At 35.4% G+C, this 23,234-nt stretch overlaps 1 pseudogene; it reads left to right on the top strand.

Annotated features, from left to right (window-relative positions):
- Window positions 1-23,234, top strand: part of LOC141687389 (chalcone synthase 2-like) — a 116,452-nt pseudogene that overhangs the window by 878 nt on the left and 92,340 nt on the right.

The following is a 23,234-nucleotide window of genomic DNA, read 5'->3' on the forward strand; positions in this document are numbered from 1 at the left end:
ACTTCTAATTAATATGGAATATAATTCTGTCTCCTAAAATATATCAATCAGATATCTTATACAAGTCTTCCAGTCTTCTAATTCTTTTCATGCATATCTTTTTTATTTTTGTCTCGATCTTCTACTTTAAATCAGCTTCCTTCCTTAACTGTAAGTCCTCCCGTACTTAAGTTCTGATATGACCTTAAGTCCTGATATGAAGTTCCGACTTCCAGTAAGTCCTGATTCCAGTAAGTCCTGATATTTCCTGTTTGTTAAGATATGAAAACTAAACATGAAATATATTAGATATGACATCTAAAATATATCTAACAATCTCCCCCAACTTGTAAATTATGCAAAATATACAAGTTAATAGATTTGATGATGTCAAAAACATTTAAGTTCAAATGCATAAAAAATTTAATTGTATAACTAACTACAACTTACAGTCCTTGTAGCTTTTACCAATCTCACTGAGTCAATCTGAATCCATAATGATTCTTAACAAAGTGTGATATCAGGTTTTCTTCTTTAATCCTCAGGACCTGAGAGAGTGTAGTCTTGACTTGCTTCATCTCTTCATTCTGACTCCGAATCTGATAGATTGCATTCCTTAAAGCAGAGATATGGTTTCTTTCTAAACCATTGTCCAGTCCTATTACCCTAGGATTAGAAGAGTCTTCATTGTAGCATAGACATTTCTCTTTCAGTATTACCTCAAGCTTAGCAGAATCCTTCTTCATAGGAATTTCACTTCCATCATCTTCAACAATACATGGAATTAATTCTGTAAATCTTGAACCAGAAATTCTTGCTTTATCTCTGATGGTCTTCAGTATGAAGTTTGAGCATCTCCTGGTAATATTAGACTTTACCTCTAAAAGGTAATGAAAGAATTTAAGTTCTTTCATAGTTTTGTTCAGTACATCTGATTCTAACATCTGATATGTCCTTCTATCTTCAAGAAATAGAATCAAATTTTCTTTGATGTTGTGCTTATCATGTGCATCCAGTACCACTTGAACAGAGATAACCTTGTTAAGGTGTTTCTGAGTAACATCTTCAAGAGGTTTGTCAGTTAGTAAAAATGGATCTCTTGTAGCAACTTCAAGTCCTGTTTTGACTTTAGCTTCATCAGAACCTAGTCCAGCCATGTCTCTTGGTTCTCTAGCATTTAACCCAATAGACATGAAATCAGAAATCAATTATCTTTTTTTGGATCTGATGGTTTGACATTTTTCCACAGAAGTTTCTTTTTATCAGCTACTTCTATTTTGTCTAAATCAACTTGAGCACTGTCAGAGGTTGACTTCTTGACTTTATCAGATCTTGCTGCTTTTGCTTTTGCTTGATGTTCTTCACTCTGAACAACTTGAGCTTTGTCAGATGTTGTCTTTGATTCTTCAGAAATCTTCTTTCTTTTCAAAGTTTGAACATCTTCTTCAGTCAGAGGATCATCATCATGAATTGTAGTTTGATAGATAGGATCTATCACAACTGAAGATATTTTCCTCTTTTGAAACTTTGTAGGTTCATCAACCTTTTCCTTTCCTTTCCATTTAAGATCAATCTCAGATTGTGATCATATTTTGTGCTTTGATGCCTCAGAAATTATCTTTTCTTTGATCACAATGCCTTTCTCCTTAGGCCTTGGAGGTTTCTTTGCAACATAAGCTTTTGACTTTAGATTTGTCTTTTCAGCTTTAAATCTAGCTTCTTCCTCGAGATTATCTAAATCCATTCGTGGATTATGTTTCAGAAACAATCTTCTAGCAATTTCTTCATCAAGTGTCTGAATCTTGGGATCCTTGTAGTAGACAATAGTCTGCTTTCCCTTGATCTTCAGACTTTGCATAAAATTTTGAGAATCTTGACTTCCACCTTGTATCAGAACATCAGGCTTTGTCAGACTTTGCTCATCAGAACTTGATCTCAGATTTTGAATTTCAGTACTTGCTATCAGATTTTGAGTTTGAGCAGCTTCAGAATTTGTCTTCTTTTGAGTAGAAGATTTGCTTACTTCAGAGTTTAGTTTCACTTTGCTGCTTTGTTTACTCTGAGCTTGACCTCTACCCTGACTAGGGTTTCCCTGGTCATCAGTTTCATCATATGTCTTCTTCAGTATTTGATCTTCTGAGTATTTGGACTTAACTATCTTCTCCCCCTTTTTGGCATCATCTGATAGTAGGAGTTAGAGAAGAAGTTCTACTAAAGTTGGAATTTCATTCAATTGATCCTGTTGAGAAGTTTGGTTTGCCAGAATCTCAGAAATTTGGGCATGTTGCTTCTCTTGAGTTTTCTCAATTACTTCTACTTTATCAGAAATAGGTCTGATAAACCTCTTTTTATCAAGCTTGGTTTCCATATCTAGTTTTTCAGCCTTTCTCCAAAATTTTGTCAACCTTTTCTTGAGTTGTACAGTGTAGACCTTGAAGATGCATGGTAGAGAGAGCAGTGATCTTGAGCCGTTTCTTGAAATCAGAATTTGACAATAACTCATCAGCTTTTGACACATGCTCTGTCAGAATGTTAGAGCTTGGAATGAAATTAGAATCATTTCACTTCTTGGTCCACTCAACTCCCCTGCGAGTATCCTCCCAAGGTATAGGTGCATCCTGCTCAATAAAGTTCTTTACCAGTGCTTTCTTTCCCATAATGGGAACTGGAGTCTCAACAGAAACACTGTCTTCAGAACTTGAAGAAGATTCATTATGTTCTGACATAACAACAGTGTGTGAGGCAACTCGAGATTCAGGAATAACCTCATCTACTGTAGGAATTTCAACATGCTTTGGAGAAACATGTGGAGTTGGTATCTCATCATTTAAGATTGGAGAGCGAACTGGAGATTGCTGAGCTTTTGTAGGAGCTTCCAAATAAAGAACAGTTGGAATGTGTAGCCCAGTGATAACAATTTCAGGACTTAATCCTGAATCTTCAACTGTAATATCTTCATGAAAAGGAGAGGCTGGAGGTGTAACCACTGTATCCTGTACAGTATCTTTGTCTATAGCTGGAGGTGGCAGAGATTCAATTATTATTGGCTCTTTTGAGATCAGAGATTCCTGATCCCCTTCCTCATCTTCTTCAGTATCTTCAGATAGAGATTTAACATTATACCTCTTTGCCCTCATTTTCTTCAATCTCCTTGCCAATGAAGGAGTTGATGTTGCAGCATCAGAGCTTACATATTTCCTCTTCAAAGTATCAGAACTTTGAGCTGCAGTTTCTTTCTGAGAAGTTACATTCTCAGCTTCAACTGTCACAGGTTCTGAATCATGAACCCGTGCTTCATTTCCAAATATAACTTAGGATATGTCGATTCACATTCAACATTTATTTGTCAAATCAGCACAAACTATAAGTAACCACAACTTTAATCAAAACATTCATCAAGAAATACAGTTTAAGCGGATGAAGTAAAGATTAATAGGTTTCAATGATAACATTCACATTCAAATACTACGAGATAAAAAAGAATTAAAACCTTGCAATCAAATTTTTTTTTATTAAAATATCCAAAGAGTACATTTATGAAATTTATAGATTACATACAAAAGATTACAAGATAATCCTATTCTAAGATAGTGAACATCAACAACCTTAGTCTAAGAAGGAAAACTATCGATTAGTTCCTCCTGCTGCTGACAAAAAGCACTGCAAGACGGATGATCCGTTCTTGCTGAAGAAGAGCCTCCCTCTGTTCTTCTTCCAAGTGATTAAGATGGAGTTGATAGTCCATCTCGAAGAACAATAGATTCGTCTGAACCTCTTGTGGAATCATATTCCATATCTCAGCAGGAATGGCAGTGATGTGCCATTCCTGTTCCTAGTTACCACAGCTAAACTCGACATTGAAGGTGTCATAGTTCATGAACATGTTGACAAGAACCATTTTGATGAAGGAAGAAAATGGTGAAAATTTACACAGAGAAAGAATGATATTGTGTGAGAATAGACAATGATTTGTTTGAGATGAGATGTCGGTTAAATAACCAAAGGAATATCAAGGGACTAGAGGACTGATTAATAGTTATGTGTAAAATTAATGATGCCTCATCTCCCTAGACTAATGTGTATCAAGAACAGTCAGTAAAAATGAAAGCAGGAGTTAATGGGCACAAGAAATAAGTAATAATTACTGTGCACATGCAGTTTTTCAAGACAAACACATTTACCACTAACCCAAATGATTATGACTATTTTTATCTCACCTAATTATATTCTGATTAACTATGACCGTTTCAGTTTTTACCACAAATAAGTCAAGTAAAGAATAATGCCACGTAAGCATCAAGGATTCCATCAGGATTTAATATCAGAACTTTAACTTATATCAGATTGTAACAATCATCAGAATATGGCTTACCAACTCAAAAGTGAATATCTTTCTCTGTGATTCTTTATATAAAAACTGACTGGATTTTTCAGAGTTTAATCATCAGAACTTTCATCAGAATCAATACCCTCCTGTTGAGAGTAACCCTTAGCAACCAATCTTGCTTTGTTTCTTGTAATTATGCCATCACTGTCAGTTTTGTTTCTGAACACCCACTTTGTGCCAACAACTGATCTGTTCTTTAGTCTTGGCACTAGGGTCCAAACTTTGTTTCTTTTAAATTCATTTAACTCTTCCTGCATTGCTTGCACCCAATCAACATCTTGAAGAGTTTCTTCCACTTTTTTTGGTTCAGTCTGAGATAGAAAAGAATGATAGAGACATTCATTTGATGTTGCAGTTCTAGTTCTGACACCTGTTTCAGGATCTCCAATAATTAAGTCAGGTGTATGTGATTTGGTCCACTTCCTTGCAGATGGAAGTTAATTTCTAGAACTGGATCCTCCCCCATGATCCATGCTATCTTCATCAGCATTTTCTGATGCTCCACCTGTAGTTATGCTCTTTGAGACTTCAGAATTTGAGTTAGATCCTTCAGTATTTGAAGAATCAGAGTTTCCAGAATTATCAGAATTTGGCTCATCAAAACTTGAAGAGCTAGTTACAGGTTCTGATGCTTCTTGAGATTCTTGAGTTATGGTAGGATCGTCAGCTTGCTCCCCCTGAACAGGTGCATTTTCCTTTGGAGTTGTTACCACAATTTCAATGACATCAAAACTTACAAGATCAGAGTATAAGTCATCAGAATTTACAGAATCATAATTTAAGTCTTCATTTTCAAATCTCAGCTGATCGTGATCATTGAAATCTTCAAGTCCAGTAAGCTTCTTATCATCAAAAGATACATTGATAGATTCCATGACAACCCATGTTCTTAAATTGCAGACTCTGAAGACTTTTGTGGAAAGTGGATATCCAACAAAAATTCCTTCATCAGCTTTTAGATCAAATTTTGACAGCTGTTCAAGATGAGTCTTAAGAACAAAACATTTACATCCAAATACATGAAAGTATTTCAGATTTGGCTTCTTTTTCTTCACCATCTCATATGGTGTTCTTCCATGCTTGTTTATGAGTGTAGCATTCTGTGTAAAATAAGCAGTCTGCACAGCTTCAGCCCAAAAGTAGGTTGGTAGCCTTGCTTCATCAAGCATAGTTCGTGCAGCTTCAATGAGAGTCCTGTTCTTTCTTTCTACAACTCTATTTTGCTGTGGAGTTCCAGGTGCAGAAAATTCCTGTTTGATTCCATGCTCTTTGCAGAACTCTTCCATAATTGAATTCTTGAACTCAGTGCCATTATACTTCTTATAATTTTAACAGAATCTTTGACCAACTTATCCAGCTGTCTAACATGATTAGGTATAGTAGATGCAGTTTCATTCTTCTTGTGCAAGAAATACACCCAAGTGTACCTTGTGAATTCATCCACTATAACCATAGCATATTTTTTCTTTGCAATAAACATGACATTGACTGGACCAAATAGATCAATATGTAGTAGGTGATAAGGCTCAAGAATTGAGGATTCAGTTTTGCTCTTGAAAGAAGATTTTCTTTGTTTTGCCTTTTGACATGAATCACAAAGGCCATCAGGAGCAAATACTGGGCAGTCCTCTCACAAGATCTTTCTTTACTAGCTCATTTATGTTGTTGAAATTTAAATGAGAGAGTTTTTTGTGCCAATTCCAGCTTTCTCCAATTGATGCTCTACTCAACAGACAGATTGCAGAACCATCAGAACTTGTTGAAAGTCTGGCTTCATAATTGTTACCATGCCTGTAACCTTTCAGAACCACTTTACCTGTAGAATTTCTTACAACTTCACAGTATTCTTCAAAGAAATCCACATGATAACCTCTGTCACAGATTTGACTCACACTTAGCAGATTATGTTTAAGTCCTGAGACAAGAGCTACTGTTTCAATGATGACATTCCCAAGATTGATATCGCCATATCCCAGAGTTTTTCCCACGTTGCCATCTCCATAAGAAATTCCTGGGCCAGCTTTCTCCACAAAGTCTGATAGCAGGGCTTTATTTCCAGTCATATGTCCTGAATATCCATTGTCCAGCACTAGGATATTTTTCCTGTTGCCCTGCAATCACAAGGACCACTAATGGTTAGTTTTAAGGACCCAAACTTGCTTGGATCCTTTGGCCTTTTTAAGTTTGTTAGCATTTGCAGCGGATTTAGTTTCAGAGTTTATGCTAACATGCTATTTATCAGAACTTATATCAGACTTTGCATCAGACTTTACACTAGAAGGAATAATAATAACTTTCTTTAAAGAAGGTTTTATTTAATAATAATCATATTACAAACTATAATATTCCTTACAAATATAAATGGAATGCCATAAATTACCACAATGAAAACAAGGATTTTGTGGTTTAAACCTAACAGACTGACTCTTAACTCCTGATCTAGGAGGTAAAGAGTTTCTATTTTTATTTTTCCTGTAAAAAGAAGCAAGATGGTTAGAGTTTCCACAGTTATAGCATTTCTTTCTAGGAGCATTAGGAACAGGCATATAATTATTGCTTTTATTCACATCTTCCTTTCCATTCCTATTTTTCCTAGATTCCTTTACCTTGTTGACATTCCTAATCTCTTTTAGCTTATACTTAAGCTGCTTCTTTGTCATTAAGCCTATATTGACTTCAGCTGGTTTATCCTGTTTTAATTTGTCAGAAGTTGACTTATCTTTGACTTCTGTCACAGACTCTTTCATCTTTTCAGAATCAGACTTTACAGTTTTTGCTACAAACTTAACAGGATTTACCTTTAGCTTAGCAGTCTGTTTAACAACAATTGGCTCAATTTGTTCAGTTCATTTTTAACTTTTATCATCTCCATAACCTAAGCCCTCTTTCAAGTTTCCACTACTTAATAAATTCTGAGTTGTTCTGCCACAGTTAGTCCAAGTTCTGATAATCTCTCTTTCCTTTTCTAAGTCAGCTTTTAGAGCTTTATTCAATTTTAACACTTCATCTCTAACATATAAAGTATCATCTTTTTCTTTCTTAGTTTAATGAAAAAAACTAACTCCTTTTCTAAATAATCATTTCTCTTTTTATAAGCAAGATTTTCATATGTTAATCTTTCACATGTTAAAGTCTGATCTCTATAACTAATGAACATGGTTTTAAGATATAATCTCAACTCAGTAATATCATCAGTATTAAAGGCATAAGTTGTTTAAGGTACCTTCAATTCAGCAGTTTCAGGGATGCTGTCAGCATTGGCCATCTGGGCATAGTTCACCTCATGTTCAGAATCTGAAGTGTCTGTCCAACTTTTCTTTGCGACAAGTGCCTTGCCTTTGTCACTTTTTCCTTTCTTGCAGTCAGGAGATATGTGGCCTCTTTCACCACAGTTGTAGCAATTGACATTTGAGTTGTCTCCTTTGTCAGACTTTCCTCCCTTGCCTTCAGACTTTCTGAACCCTTTCTTATCAGAACTTCCACTTTTCCTGGAAAACTTCTTACCTTTTCTGAATTTCCTGTAGGCTATCTTTGTGATACCCTTTACCATAAGAGCACACAATTTCATCATCTCTTCGTCAACATCTATTTCAGGTAAACTTTCAGTTCTTGAATCATCATCATCAGTATATGATGACTCTGAATCAAACTTTATGATGAGAGCTTTTCCTTTGCCCCTTTTTGAGGTAGCCATTTTAGGAGATTCCTCCTCAGCCTTAAGAGCAACTGTCCTTGACTTTCTTCCATGCCTCTTGCTCCTTTGATCCATCTCAAGTTCATAAGTATTGAGCATACCATAAATTTCATCAAGAGTAGTTTCAGTAAGGTCATAGTTATCTCTTATGGTAGTAGACTTCAAATCCCAATTTTCAAGAAGAGCTAAAAGGAATTTTAGATTTGAATCTTCAAGATCATATTCCTTGTCCACTAGTGACAAATCATTCAAGAGTTTGACAAATCTGTCATATAAGTCAGTTAATGACTCATCAGCTTTTGAGTCAAAGTGCTCATACTCTTGATTGAGTATTGTCCTCCTATTCTTCTTGATTACATCAGTTCCCTGACATCTTATCTCCAAAGCATCCCATATCTCCTTTGCAGTTTTGCAATTAATTACCTTGTTTGACATGACATTATCAATGGCACTATGCAGCAAATGCCTTACCCTTGCATTCTTGGCAATATATGAGATGTCTTCAATTGTGTACTCACCTTTCTCCTTCGGTATGGTCTTTGCTGGTTGATCAACAACTACAACAGAGAGCTTGGTAGGCTTATGTGGTCCTTCATTAATTCTGTCAAGGTATTCTGGATCTGTAGCTTCCAGAAACATAGCCATCTTCACTTTCCATATGGGATACTCAGAAGGTCTCAGTATGGGAACCCTAATAGTCTCATATCGACTGTGGGTTTGAGTCTTTTGAGTTTCTTCAGTTTTCTTGGGCTTGGTTGGAGTTTGTGCTTCTTCAGACATGATTGTTTGGATCTTTACTATATGTGTGTTAACAGAAAAGCTCCGATACCAATCAAATCGATTTAACACAAGTATGTAACAAAGATTAAGTCTATTAAATAAACTCTGTTATAATAAGAACTGTTGTTCTATCTCAGTGATGCACAAATATCACTAAGAGCTGCTAGGTTACAATGTATAAGCTTTTCGATAATGATAACACATCTAGTGTAAACCCTAAGTCTGTGTTTATCTAGTACACAGTTACAAGATAACTTTTAATTGATATGGAATACAATTCTGTCTCCTAAAATATATTAATCAGATATCTTCTATAAGTCTTCTAGTCTTCTAACTCTTTCCATGCATATCTTCTTTTATTTTAGTCTCGATCTTCTACTGTAAATCAACTTCCTTCCTTAACTGTAAGTCTTCCCGCACTTAAGTTCTGATATGACCTTAAGTTCTGATATTAAGTTCTGACTTCCAGTAAGTCCTGATTTCAGTAAGTTCTGATATGTCCTATTTTTTAAGATCTGAAAACTAAACATGATTCATATTAAACATGACATCTCAAATATATCTAACAATTAGGGTTCAAAGACAAATCGAAAACAAGCATCCAAGTATCAACTATATTAAAAAAACAAAAGTCTTCTTCTCCGTAGCCTTCTCGTGCTCTCTAGGTCTTCTTATTACTCTTCCAGGCCTCCTTGTTGTTAAAAACGTCTTTTTATTGGTATATATAGGCTCCAGGATGACCAGGACTCTCAAAATCTTCAATTTCGACTAAAATCAGGATTCTGGTGCAGAAACCGGGCGTGAGTGTGCTGCTATAGGGCGCGGTCGCGCTGGAATAGTGATTTCAGCGGCGGGGCGCGCTGGTTCTGGTGCGGCCGCGCTGACATTCTGGAAAAATTCTGACAATTCTTCTTTTGGTCGTATCTTGAGTTCTGCTCGTCAGAATTAGGCGATTCAACTGCCCACGCGAAGCTAACGAGATTATCTACAAGTTTAAAATGGCATAGGCTTCCAATTCTGATCTATTTTCAGCATATTTCTTTGAAAAACTTCTTTCTTCATTTAACTAATGCCTGAAATGCACAAACACAAAAACACATAAAAAATACCAACAACTTGAGTCCAAAACACCAACTTTAGCCTGAAATGAAGCGTTCCAAGTAGATATAAAATTCACTTATCAAAGCCCCAAACTTAAATCAATGCAAGTCCATCCTCAAGCATAAACAGACTCAAATATATAAAACAAACTTAATGCATGAATGCAACTACGTGAATGCAACTAAATGATAATGCAATCGATCCCCTTAGAATAACCATAACCAAATGAATAAGCCAATGTCTCTAAGAATATAATAACTCAAAACAGAGCTCGAATCAATCCCACAAACCAACTCACAAACCAGAAATGTGCGTGTGTGGGATGCTTAACAGATATACTCTCGATACTAGATCAATAACCATAACTTATCTTTCATCAAAACAATCACAAGTTTATAACTAGAATAGACGTTAAACGCATAATGACTCATAACACCTCATTTCTACTAGAGTTATACAAATCAATTCATTAGACTTAATCAACCCTCTATTCGTCATCACCACACTCAAATCAACATCAACTTATCAAATAAAATAGTTCATCTTAAGGGATCATGCTAAATATGCATGCAAATGCAACTATATGAAATCACATAAAAAGCAAACAAATATGTCCTATATGAACAATCATACAACACTACGAATGAAATACAACTATATGTAACATGAATCTATATGAACTATATGGACACACACAAACTAATTCTTACATTATCACCCCCAATCTTAAAATTTTCAATATCCCCATTGAATGTAATAATAAGGATTTCAGGCATACCTAGTCATCGGAAAGATCACCCTCTTCGGGTGGAGGATCAGGTGGCCAATCAATCTCGACACCAGTGGCTCGGAAAATAGTGCCCAAAGCCTGTGTCAAATCTGCAGCAAAACGATGGTGAATGTCGTGCATGGCCTCCATATGCCTAGTCACTCACCTGTACTGCTCATCACCAACACCAGTCCTATCAACTACCTGCTGCACATGAGAAGAACCATTTGTAGGAATGGGAAGATCCGTCCAGTCACTCTCTACATCATCAAAAATATATCCCAACCCTTTATCATGGGGTGCACATAAGAATGAATAACTCAAGTGATCTGACAGTCAGTTGAGCTCAAGTATGGGAGCTTCTTCAATAGATGGTTCAAAATGCTACTGAGAAATTTTTGGCTCTGCTAACCTAAGTGAATCGAATGGCATATCCAACTTCCTCTTCCACGGAGGTGCATTCAAAACCTGCATTTGTTTTGCTCCTTCATCTTCAATAATTGATTCTCCTATTAAGGATCTCTCTAAGGTATCTGACTTTGGAAATTGCTTAGGCTCTGAATTCATGACAGAGTCGACCTACTCTACTTTAAAGCACTCCTATTTAGCTGTGGGTAACTTTATTGCCTTGAACACATTAAAAGTGACCTTCTGATCATAAACCTTCATCGTAAGCTCTCCTTTTTGCACATCGATCATAGTTCAGCATGTAGCCAAGAATGGTCTTCCTTGAATGATGGGAATATTCTTATCTTCCTCGTAATCAAAAATTACAAAGTCAGCAGGGAAGATGAGTTTATCCACCTTGACCAAGACATCCTCCACTATACCTCGTGGATAAGTGATGGAACGATCAACTAGTTGTAATGACATGTATGTTGGTTTCAGATCAGGTAGACCAAGCTTTTTGAAGATAGACAAGGGCATCAGATTGATGCTAGCTCCCAAATCACATAAACACTTGTCGAACGACAAGTTTCTGATGGTACAAGGAATAGTAAAGCTTTCAGGATCTTTAAGCTTCGGAGGCAACTTTTGTTACAGAATAGCACTGCACTCTTCTGTTAGAGCAATGATCTCTAAGTCATCGAGCTTCACTTTCCGAGAGAGAATACCTTTCATAAACTTCGCATAGCTAGGCATCTGTTTAAGAGCTTTAGCGAAAGGTATGTTGATATGAAGTCTCTTGAAAACTTCCAAAAACTTAGCAAATTCCTTATCCAACTTCTGCTTTTGCAACCTTTTAGGAAAAAGAGGTGGAGGATAGAACTATTTTTCCCCTGTATTACCTTCAGGAGGAGTGTTGACAATAGCTTTCTTCCTTGTTTCCACCTCAGCATCCTTCTACACATCTTCTTCAACCACAACTTCATTTTCTAAAACTTGAGATGTTTTAGGCTCTTCGTCTTGCCGAATTTGGGGGCTTGCGACCTTTCCAAACCTCAAGGTGATGGCGTTCACCTGTTCTTCAACTTCCCTCTTTCCTGGATTGACTTCTGTATCATGAGGAAGCGTTCCTGGTGGTCGATTCAATAAGGCATTAGCAATTTGCCATATCTGGTTCTCCAGAGTCTTGATAGAAATAGCCTGGCTTTGGCATATAAGAGCCTGGTTTTTGCACATAAGCCTCAACTCCTCCAATTCAGATTTTTCATTTGAAGCTTGACCTGTATCATGAGTTTATTGTTGAAGTTGGAGTTATTGTCTTGGTGCAAATTGTTACTGAAAACCAGGAAGATTGAATTGCTCATTTCCAAACTGTTAGAACGGCTGTTGCATCTGATGGGTTTCGAGCACATAAACGCAACAGAAACAGTAATTAAAACATAAAAAATTAGAATTTTTGAAACCCACCGCAGGATCCATGCGAAAAACATGTATTTAATTCGTAGATCAGATTGTTTACCTTAAGAAGCTTTACCAATTGGTTGACTAATGGAGATCCAAAGCATGTTCAATCACCACGCATCCCGCTCTCGTGATCCACGCTCTATCGTATCCACACGAATGTTTGAACTCAAGGATTGGATGTGTACTAGCACAAACCCATTTCTTCTTGCTCTCTCCATCTTCTCTCTTGGTGGCTAGGGTTTTAGTAAAAGTCTTGCACGCCAAAAAATCAGCCACACAAGAGATATTATATAGAGAGTGGAAAAACGAATTATTACTTTTAACTAATTAGGAGTTATTATTAATTCGAAATTCCTATTTGTATTATAATTAAGTCTCACTTAATTATTTAACAAATAAATTTCATAATTAATATTAATAAATTCAAATATCAATATTTATCTAATTAATTAAGTCATACTTAATTAATATCATAAATAATTCGAATTACTTTAATATAATTTAAATCCAATTTAAATTTAATAATCCTTCAAGCATTCTTAGTGTGTGACCCTATAGGTTATTTTTACGTTGGCAAAGAATTTTAAATCTAATTTAAAATCGTAAATAATGAGCGGCATCTATTAATTCATCATTGATACCCAAGTAATAATAATTGAATCGATTAAACCTTTTGTGAATAATGTACAATATAATATAATCCCTTTAACCAAATATTATAGATTAAACTAGAGGCATGTAATGTGTTATCCTCATCATAGTTTAATCTAAGTTTCCTTGATCAATGAGTAGACTATCATATCAAATCAACATTTGAGCGTGGCCACGCATTTCATAGTCTAGCTCACACAAGAGGGAATAATATCACTTTTAAAATAAGAGGGTTAAATCTCATCTAGATCATTCATATTTCTCATACGATTCATAATATATCCAATGTCCACTTTTATCATTATTCGGTCAAGGATAACTTTTATTGGAATCAATGTATATTAATTCTCGTATAAAAATATAATGACTTCAGGTCTAAGGACCATTACATCATTATCACTGTGAGAATTACTTATGACACAACAGACATGCAGAATCTCACACTGGGTCTGTCCAGCACCATGTACATATACATCTGCTTGTGTTTTTGACTTTAGTATCATCATACCTATGATTAATGAGATGTAATCATCAGTCAACAAACACACCAGTCTTAATACATTATTATTGTTCCTTAATAATAATACTCAATGTTAGGTCACAAAAATATAGTGTATAATACAATCAAATCGAATTAAGAACACAGGTATGTAACAAAGAATAATCTTATTAATAAAACAGTATTACAATGGAACCGTTCTCTCTCAGTTATGAACAAATATCACGAAAGCTGCTAGGGTTACAATGAATAATATTCTCGATAATGATAACCCTTCTAGTGTAAACCCTCTGATGTGTTTATATACCATACAATTACAAGATAATCTCTAATTGATAACGAATATAATTCTGTATCCTAATATATATCAATTAGTTATCTTTTCCTCCAAGTCTTCTATTCTTCATAGAATTCTCCTCCATGCATATCTCTTCTTGTTTTAGTCTTGATCTTCTTTTCTTTCAATCAGCCGTCTTTCTTATCTGAAAGTCTTCTTAAGTCCTGATATTATCTCCTGATGAATATCTTCTGATATCTTAAGTTCTGATAACTTAAGTTCTGATATCTTAAGTTCTGACTTCAGTATAAGTACCAATTTCCAGTTAAGTCCTGATTTGTCCTGTTAATCAAGATCTGAAAACTAAACATACATCATTATTAGACATGACATCACAAATATATCTAATACTCGACTAGGGACCTTTAGGAATATTGATACTATTCTCATAATCTCATTTCTAAGTCACGTACTTAGAGATATAGAATTGCATATCATATTCCAAAGACATTTATTAATCTAACATTTATATCGCAGTAAATTAAGATTAATAAATTATAAAGGGAATAATCGATAGAACATAAACATTAATAATCCTAATGTCTTAAACTAAAACATCATAGTGTTGTCTCTAGGGCACACACACTAACAATCTCCCACTTGCACTAGAGCCAATCACCCATGTATCTAATACTCATGGGACTAGTATGACCATCGTACTTTTGCTGCAACAAAGCCTTAGTCAGTGGGTCTGCAACACTATCATAATATTCACTTTACATTTATATCCCCATAATCATTAATCTCATTAATAAGGCGATATTGCCTAAGGACATGCCTTAACAGTCTCCATGACTGTTTAAAAAAATATCAATATATTCAGCTTTCCATAGAATCATCAATATTCTTGTTGAGAACAATTCAAGCTAACATCAATTAGATTTAGACAAAACACAAAATAGACATAAACTCGTAATCATCCTTGTCTATCCAAAAATTAGGTTCAGAAACTAGTATCAGTATAACCTTTACAACCAATTCCCTATCTTCTCCATACACCAAAAATAAATCTTTAGTCCTCTTTAAGTACTTAAGAATATTCTTGAAAACTATCCAGTGACCCTCATCTGGATTAGACTGGTATCTGATCATTATTCTCAAAGCATACGAAACATCAGGATAAATACATATCATTGTACACATTATAGATCCAATTCCTGACGCATTTGGAACTTTCTCAAACGGCCCTTATCATCTAATGATTTAGGGGGCAATTATCTTTTGAGATCACTATCCCATGGGACATTGAAATATATCTTTTCTTTGTCTCTTGCATAATAAAATGATATAATACTTTATCAATGTATGTACTTCGACTAGGTCGATTAATCTCTTCAATCTATCTCTATAGATCTTGATCCATAATATGTAGGTGGCACCGCCTAAGTCTTTCATCGAGAAATTATTTCTCCACCAAGTCTTAACATCATGAAGAGAAGGTATGTCATTCCATATCTGTTATATGTCATCTACATATAATACTAGAAATGTCACATGGCTCCAAATAACTATAACACCCCCAAATCCGGGGTCGGGGATCCGGGTTGTCACGAGTTCTATTTCCCTTAATAACACCCAATCTTAATAAATAATCGACTACTCTGGACTGTGACCCCACAATAAACACACACACCACAAGTTATAGTCTGAGAGATGAATATCCAAAAATAACACGAGTCATTTTATTCCACAATTACTTGCCATTACACCTTAAAAGGGTTTCTGAATAAATTTATATTTTCCTTGCCATTATTACAATTCATAAATATACATAAGTCTGGTACATCAAAAGTTGAAAGCCTAGCCTATTGGTAGATCCTACCTCAGCTACAATGGCATCAACGCCTATAGGAAAATGCGGAACGTTTCCTATCCGCTCGCGAATTGGGAGCTTGATCATGTTCATCTTGTCTATCTGATGTTGTGTAATGAAAGAAGAAAGCAAGGGTGACAACAAGCCCACCAAAATAATATGTATAATAATTAACAATATATGAGCATTCTCATAGTACTCATGAAAGTCTTGGTCAAGAAGAAATGAACCAAGCTGATATCTTAACGCGACCAAGTCGCAAAATAATTCAGTATATATATACATATACTTTTCAAAATCTTGGAAGTCCTCTTCCATGCATAATAAACACAGAGTTCCCGTTTATAACTGTATAAAATATCGTTGCAAGGTGATCTCATATATCTAACCTTGTCTCAACGTTTTCCCGAAAATCTTTGACATGCACAAGATAATCATTTACTAGATATAAGTTTAAAAGATGAAGTTACAAGATACTCCAATATACTTATATCTTTCTGAATACTACTTGAACTACCACCGTTCAAGTTATAATTAGTTTCAAAAGTTCATCACATAGATGAGAATACAAGATAAGACTTGAATAAATTCAATCTTTGAAATATTATTGAATGAAATGAAGTTACGAGATACTTCATTAAGTCCCGATATATATATATATATATCCATATATATATATCTCTCATACATTTCCTGAAAACCTCTATCATGTAAAGTATGAACAGAGTTGCAATATCCAATGAAATTTGGAAAGAAAAGAATTTTGGCACAAACCCGATATCTTGCTGATCAGGCAAAGATACCAATAAGTAACCTTTTCTACTAGTAGATGGATGAATCCCCCACCGGTCATCACCCTGGCCACATAAGGATCTTGTGCTGGACCGCCACCCGGCCTCTTACGTGTTGATGGACTGCCACCCAGCCACTTACACTTTGATAGACCGTACCCCGGCCTGTCGCTTATGCCGACTCAATTAGATGGACTTACTTCCCGAACGTTGGGTAAGTAAATAATTCATTTATCAAAACAGCAACCTTTTTGCGAATATAAAATACACCACAGAGCCGGATCCGTCAAGTTTTGAGCGAATATTTAAATCCCCTTTAAAAGGAAGATCTTAAATATAAAAATGAGTTTTGGGGTCCGCTCTAACTTTTAAAAATCATTTTTAAGACTCGAAAACACTTTAAAGAGTGTTTGGAATAATGCTGATTTAATAAAGTAAATCAGTCCCAATATATTAGAAAATATCAGAATATTATTATTTAAATAATATTTCCATAAAGGATAATCTTTATACGAATAATTGAAGTAGAAGTTGTAAGACTTATACTTGAAATGAGTATTAGATAACCAAAGATATACTTATACGAAAGTACTATCTTTATTTGAATAATCAAAAATAAGTTTGATTATCGACACCTTATTCTTTAATAAAATAAAGTATATATCTCAGCAAATAATCGGAGTCATAGATCCTCAAATGAATATTCAAATAATATTCAATAAATAGTATAAACTGAGTCATAAGCCCTCGATGAATATTCGAAATAATATTCATTAAATAAAATAAACTGAGTCATAAGCCCTCGAATGAATATTCGAAATAATATTCATTAAATAAAATAAAAGGAGCCATAAGCCCTCAAATGAATATTCGTAATAATATTCATTAAATAAAATAAAGTTATCGAATAAACCTTATTCGATTAATAGTTTTAAAAACTATATCAATATATATATATATAAATATATATTATACTCGGGAGTCTCGCCTCCCGGTTTTAGAAAAGTTCACCTTTTGATCCCCTATACTAAGGGTATACTCAAATACCGCTTATCTCTAGCATATGTATTATGCAACTATAAGCATTGAACCAACAAATATATAAATCAAGAATATGAAACAGGCATGCATATATACCATATCACATGCTACAATATATCGCAAGAATTTGCTAATAACAAATATGCATTTATCGCAAGATCATGCATATACACATATACATCACAACAACAGTTATACGGGTAGAAAACTTGCCTGAGTGCTCCCGGATAGGCTTAAGCTTAGAGTGGGTCCGATAACCTATGAATAACAACATAAGTCGGAATTAGACCCCGGTCGCTTAAGAAACTAGACTTTAACCATTTAGAGTCCTAATGTTCGCTTTCGCGCTTAACGATTCACTTAAGTCGCTCGAGTACCCTTGGCTCCACCATTTTTAATAAATTAACCATTACGATTTTTAAGGCGATTCTTTCGCAAGTGTCTTACCAACTGCCTATTACACCTTACATAAATGTTTCATACTTCAATTAGTCCTTTAAGGTCTTTAACCTATGTTTCAAAGTAAGGCGAGGGGTAATGATTCGTTCGCAAAACATCGTTACTTAAAACGGCCGTTTCTCCTAAACCGTACATCGGAATCAAACGAACCATATATCAAAACGAAGCTCGTAACATGAACTATCTAAACATGGCAATGGTCAAAACCTAGCAGGGAGTTCTCGGTTCCTAATGTTCTGAACAAAAGCAGTCTAAAGTAAATCGGACATTACGACGGCTATGTTTACGCGATTTCCCAATTTTATACCATTCCAATTCAACCACCAATCAATCCCAATCCATCCATACAACCAAAATTCATCCTCACTACATTATAACAGCCCCAATCAACTCAACATTAACAATTTATACTTATTCTTAAACTTGAATTTAAACTATACTTAAGTCCTTTAACCAAACCATAAGATTTCAACCTTCAATTCACTACCATTCCAACCCAAACTCTAAACCAACAAGCATCAAGCTACTCTTTACCATAACTATCAAAATCATCCTAATGTACAAAGTAAAGCTAGGGTTTGGAGATGTTATACCTTCCTTGAAGCTTTTAATCAATGAAAGATCCTTGGAATGCCCATGGAAGCCTTGATCTATGCTTAAGCTACCTTGAACTTTCATAAAAAATCAAGAAAACCAAAGTTATTTCTTGAAGTTTACTATTCACCATCTTCTTCCTTGATTTATTGGAAGAGATTGTGAAGGAATTAGAAGCTTAAACTTATAGGATATCCATATCTATGTACAAGGAACCTTAGATAATTACCTTGTGATTTAACAATGCTTGGAACTTGATTTTTGATTTTTCATCCTTTGAAAAGAAGAAAAAGCCGAGAGCAATGTTGAAGGAATGAAATAATTGTGTGTTTGCTTTGATTTGTTTTGGCTAGCTTGGTTGTTTTTGTTTTGTTTTTTGGTAATTACCTTTCTAACCTTGACTTTGTGTGGTTTTAAATCAACCACATCTCCTTCCCCTTATGTCATGCTTATGATGTCATCATCCCTTACTTGCCCTCTTCTTATTGGTTGGATGACCTCATCATCCCTAACCTCCTTGATTAACTTCCTAATTGTTTGCCTAATGACCGCTGATCTGTTATACGGTTCGCTTAACTTTCGTTTTCGTTTATCGTTTGAGGGATCATACCCGGGATCTTATTACTTGGGTTTCCTTAACCTTTCTCAATACATTATATTCCTTTTATGATCCTCTCTTATAATCCTTTAATTTAAATCATTTTTATCCTGTTACCTTATACTCAATTCTTTCCGTATCTAGTGGATTTCCGGGAAAAATCAAAGTGTTCGGAATTGGATTCTGACGATCTTTACATACACTTATATGTCATATAGAGTGCCAATAAAATCTCAGAATATCCATAAAAGAACCCCTACCTAGTGTGGCATGGAAAGTTTTCTCATTCAGCAAAAACACTATTCATAAGGGTTTCAAAAATTTTCCAAAAATTGGGGTTATTACAGTCTCCCCTCCTTAAAAGGATTCCGTCCCGGAATCAGATAGAAAATGAATAGGGATACTCTCTTAGCATTGCACTTTCTAACTCTCGAGTAAATTTTCCCACATTGTGGTCCTACCACCAAACTCTGCCTAGTTTAATAACCCTTCTCCTAAGCACTTGTCCCTTTTCGATCTATAACCCTTCCTCGTTGCTCTATATAGGTTACGTCGGGTTGCATGTCTATGCGCTCATATGCCCCTATTTATCTGGCATCCGAATTATACTTCCTTAACATTGACACATGGAACATACTATGAGCTTGCTACATGTTCGGGGGTAGGGCTAGCTCATATGCTAACTTCCCAATACGTCTTAATATATCCAAGGGTCCAACAATTCGTGGGCTTAGCTTTCCTTTCTTTCCGAACCTCATCAATCCTTTCCAAGGCTTTCCAAGGGGATACCTTTCACAATACTAGGTCCCCTACTTTATACTCCTTGTCCTTTCGTTGTCAATTCAACATACTTCTTATGTCCATCTTGGGCTACTACCAGCCGTCCTCTGATTAGATCTCTTATATCCTTGGTCCCTTGGACCATTGCTGGTCCGAACATCTAGCACTCTGCAACTTCATTCTGATACAAGGGAGATCGGCATCTCTTTCTGTATAGGGCCTCGTAAGGCGACATTCTAACACTGTCATATCATCCATCGTCATAAGAAAACTCAATTCGTGCTAAGTGATCATTCCAAACTCTTTCAAGTCTATCGCACAGACTCTCATCATAGCTTCTAGCATAGCTTTTGCTTTTCAATACCCACTCTTTTCCAGTTCATAATTGTTACTATCTTCCGTACCTAATATCATACTGGTTACACTTTTGCTCGCTAGCGTTCTATAACCTTTAAATAAACGCGTCAACCTTAGCATCACGAATGCGTTAGAATCGGAATACCCCTGCACTGATACTACTTCATTTCTAGCGGCTTCCATCTTTGAAAGCTCGATCCTTCGTATAGAAGTAAAAGAATTTATTGAGAGATCACTATGATCATGAACACTTGTTTTATTGTATAGTTAGTACAGAAGGTGGCCAGCCTTTAGTACTTGACAAGCAATTAAACAACATGTGGTATCCTACTAGGCTTCTATCACACAGATAGATAGTCATTCGGCAATACCTCCCCTTCTGGAAGGGTTGTTCTTCTCAGCTTATACAAAATGAAAAGGAGAGAAAAGAACGATTTGAAAAGAATTGTATATGAAAAGAATACTGCCACAAAATATCTGGCTTGGAACCTACCTCTGAACTATAGAGGTTTGTCATAGGAGAACAAAACATATATGTATACATATCAACATCAAGTATTATAGCATCGCATTTCACGTGCTTAAATATTTTTGCTATTCCGTCCATCATTCTATGGACCCTTGATCTTCCTCGAGCTTATACACAATCACATTTGAAACTCCCTTGATATCGAAAATCGAATCTGGGATCTCATTGTAGACATCATCGTTACTAGAATTCTATGCTTGCACCGCAACCTTCCTCATATAGTAATACGACTCTCTTTTCATAAGAGGGAATAAATATTCAATAGGTAGATACTCTACTTAATTAGTCTATCAATGATAACTTATACACTACCACGACCCGATTAGTGGTACTTAATCTCAACATCCATTCCAACACAACTCTCATGGTTGTAATCAGCTCATTACTCGCAGAATCATTGCTGCATTACTATGGTCCACTACTAACCTACTGTCGTCATTCACATTCCATGAAATCTTAATATCTAACCATACGGAGTCCATACCTGTCGTATCAAATTCTTCTAAGGAGTTAACATAATCACCATTCATGATTCATGAAGAACACTCCAGATCCTGATGTACATTCATGACATGAAGCAGATAAAATTGCAGAAGAGTTTCAATCAAAGCAACGATAGCAGGTTAATACCATTCTTAATCATATGCCTTCAATAGAAGACTTAACTCAAAGGTTCGTTTAGTCCTTTTGGAAACATGGTCCTGGATTATTCTCAAGATAGGACCTTCTAAGATAGATAGCCCGCTCATGGCGATTACATGAATTAAACCTTTACCAACTACTATTACGGTTGGGTATTGCACAGTCATCAGAAGGAATGTCAATCTTCCAAACCATAATACAACCTTCATAGCTTTAACCATCATCACTGTATTCCTTTGGCACAAGCGCCTATAATTATCCTCTTACCTTTAAAGTGTCGGCCACCTCCTTGGCCTTTCCTGATAGTAAAATTTCCTTACAGTCAATGTCATTTTAACCACCTCCAAATAAATTTTCTACCTCATTTCAATCACAACTTATGTGAAGATGTTTTCCTTAAAATCAGATGAGTAAAAAAAAAATATCACCATTTTTCCATAAGTTATTGCCTCAGTCTTTAGAGGTTAATCACTGTCACGACTGACTCTCAATCATACTTAGAACATCTTTTATCTTAAGTCCTAATTGCCCTGAATAATATCGACCATTACTGGTTCGATCCATACTTTCTCGTGGTTTAACACGTGCCCCACTTGGCATCATTATAATTACGTCACATTTCCTTTATCAACATTTCTATTCTTGAGAATTTTGAATATTACCTTTCTCCTTGTAAAACCTCTAAGGTTATCCTGGAATCGTTCCTCCTGTATTCCCTAGATACAGGGCATATCAAGATACCATTTATTTATACCAGAATCATTGTCTATATACTTCTGAAAAAAAATTCTCCACTGATTCTTAAAGGTTGTTATTACCTTAATCATTTCCAATTCATACTGTCAAAACTCATACTATCCCTATTAAGGGTGAAATGCCAACCTTTATGCATTCCACTAGGATTCGTTTTAAGTTACCGATGTCCTATCCTTAATTCCACCTTTAAAAAGGTACATGCATCCTTCCATGGATAAATCAAGTCATATATCCCTGATAAGGGTGTCTTATTCAATCATTCCCACCTCGATAGTATATGCCTAATTTCACAATAACATATGTATTCAAAATGAGGTCAATCAATATGGCCTCCAAAAGATAACAACGGTTATCCGCTTTTCTTGCCTAATTTGGTAACGATAACAAGGATGTTCTGGAAGATATTGGTCGTGTTCAACGTGAACCTCTTCTTAATAATTCCTTATTTACTTTTGTTGTTTATCTCAACAGTCACCTCAATGTTGGGATATCTTTTATACCTGGCGTCTCCCTTTCTGGGTATCGAGCCACCGGTCTTACACTTCACATTCTTGAAGGTCACTTCCTTCATCCAATTTTCCTAATTTCTTACTTCCTTGTCTCCTCAGTCTATCCGCGTCTCATTATTTATCCTTCGAATTATCTCAAGGTTTCCTCGAATCCTCCCAACTTACAGGGGATAAAATATATGTATCTCTTATGCCTTCAAACATCAATTTTAACTCATGGTGAATCACCCTCATCCTGATGAATGCATACTTTTCTATTTCTATTACTATGAGTCTTTAGGGTATCCTCATACCCAACTCCATTATCATACCTCAAA

This window comes from Apium graveolens, chromosome 2, assembly GCF_009905375.1.
Source record: "Apium graveolens cultivar Ventura chromosome 2, ASM990537v1, whole genome shotgun sequence".
Lineage (NCBI taxonomy): Eukaryota > Viridiplantae > Streptophyta > Magnoliopsida > Apiales > Apiaceae > Apium > Apium graveolens.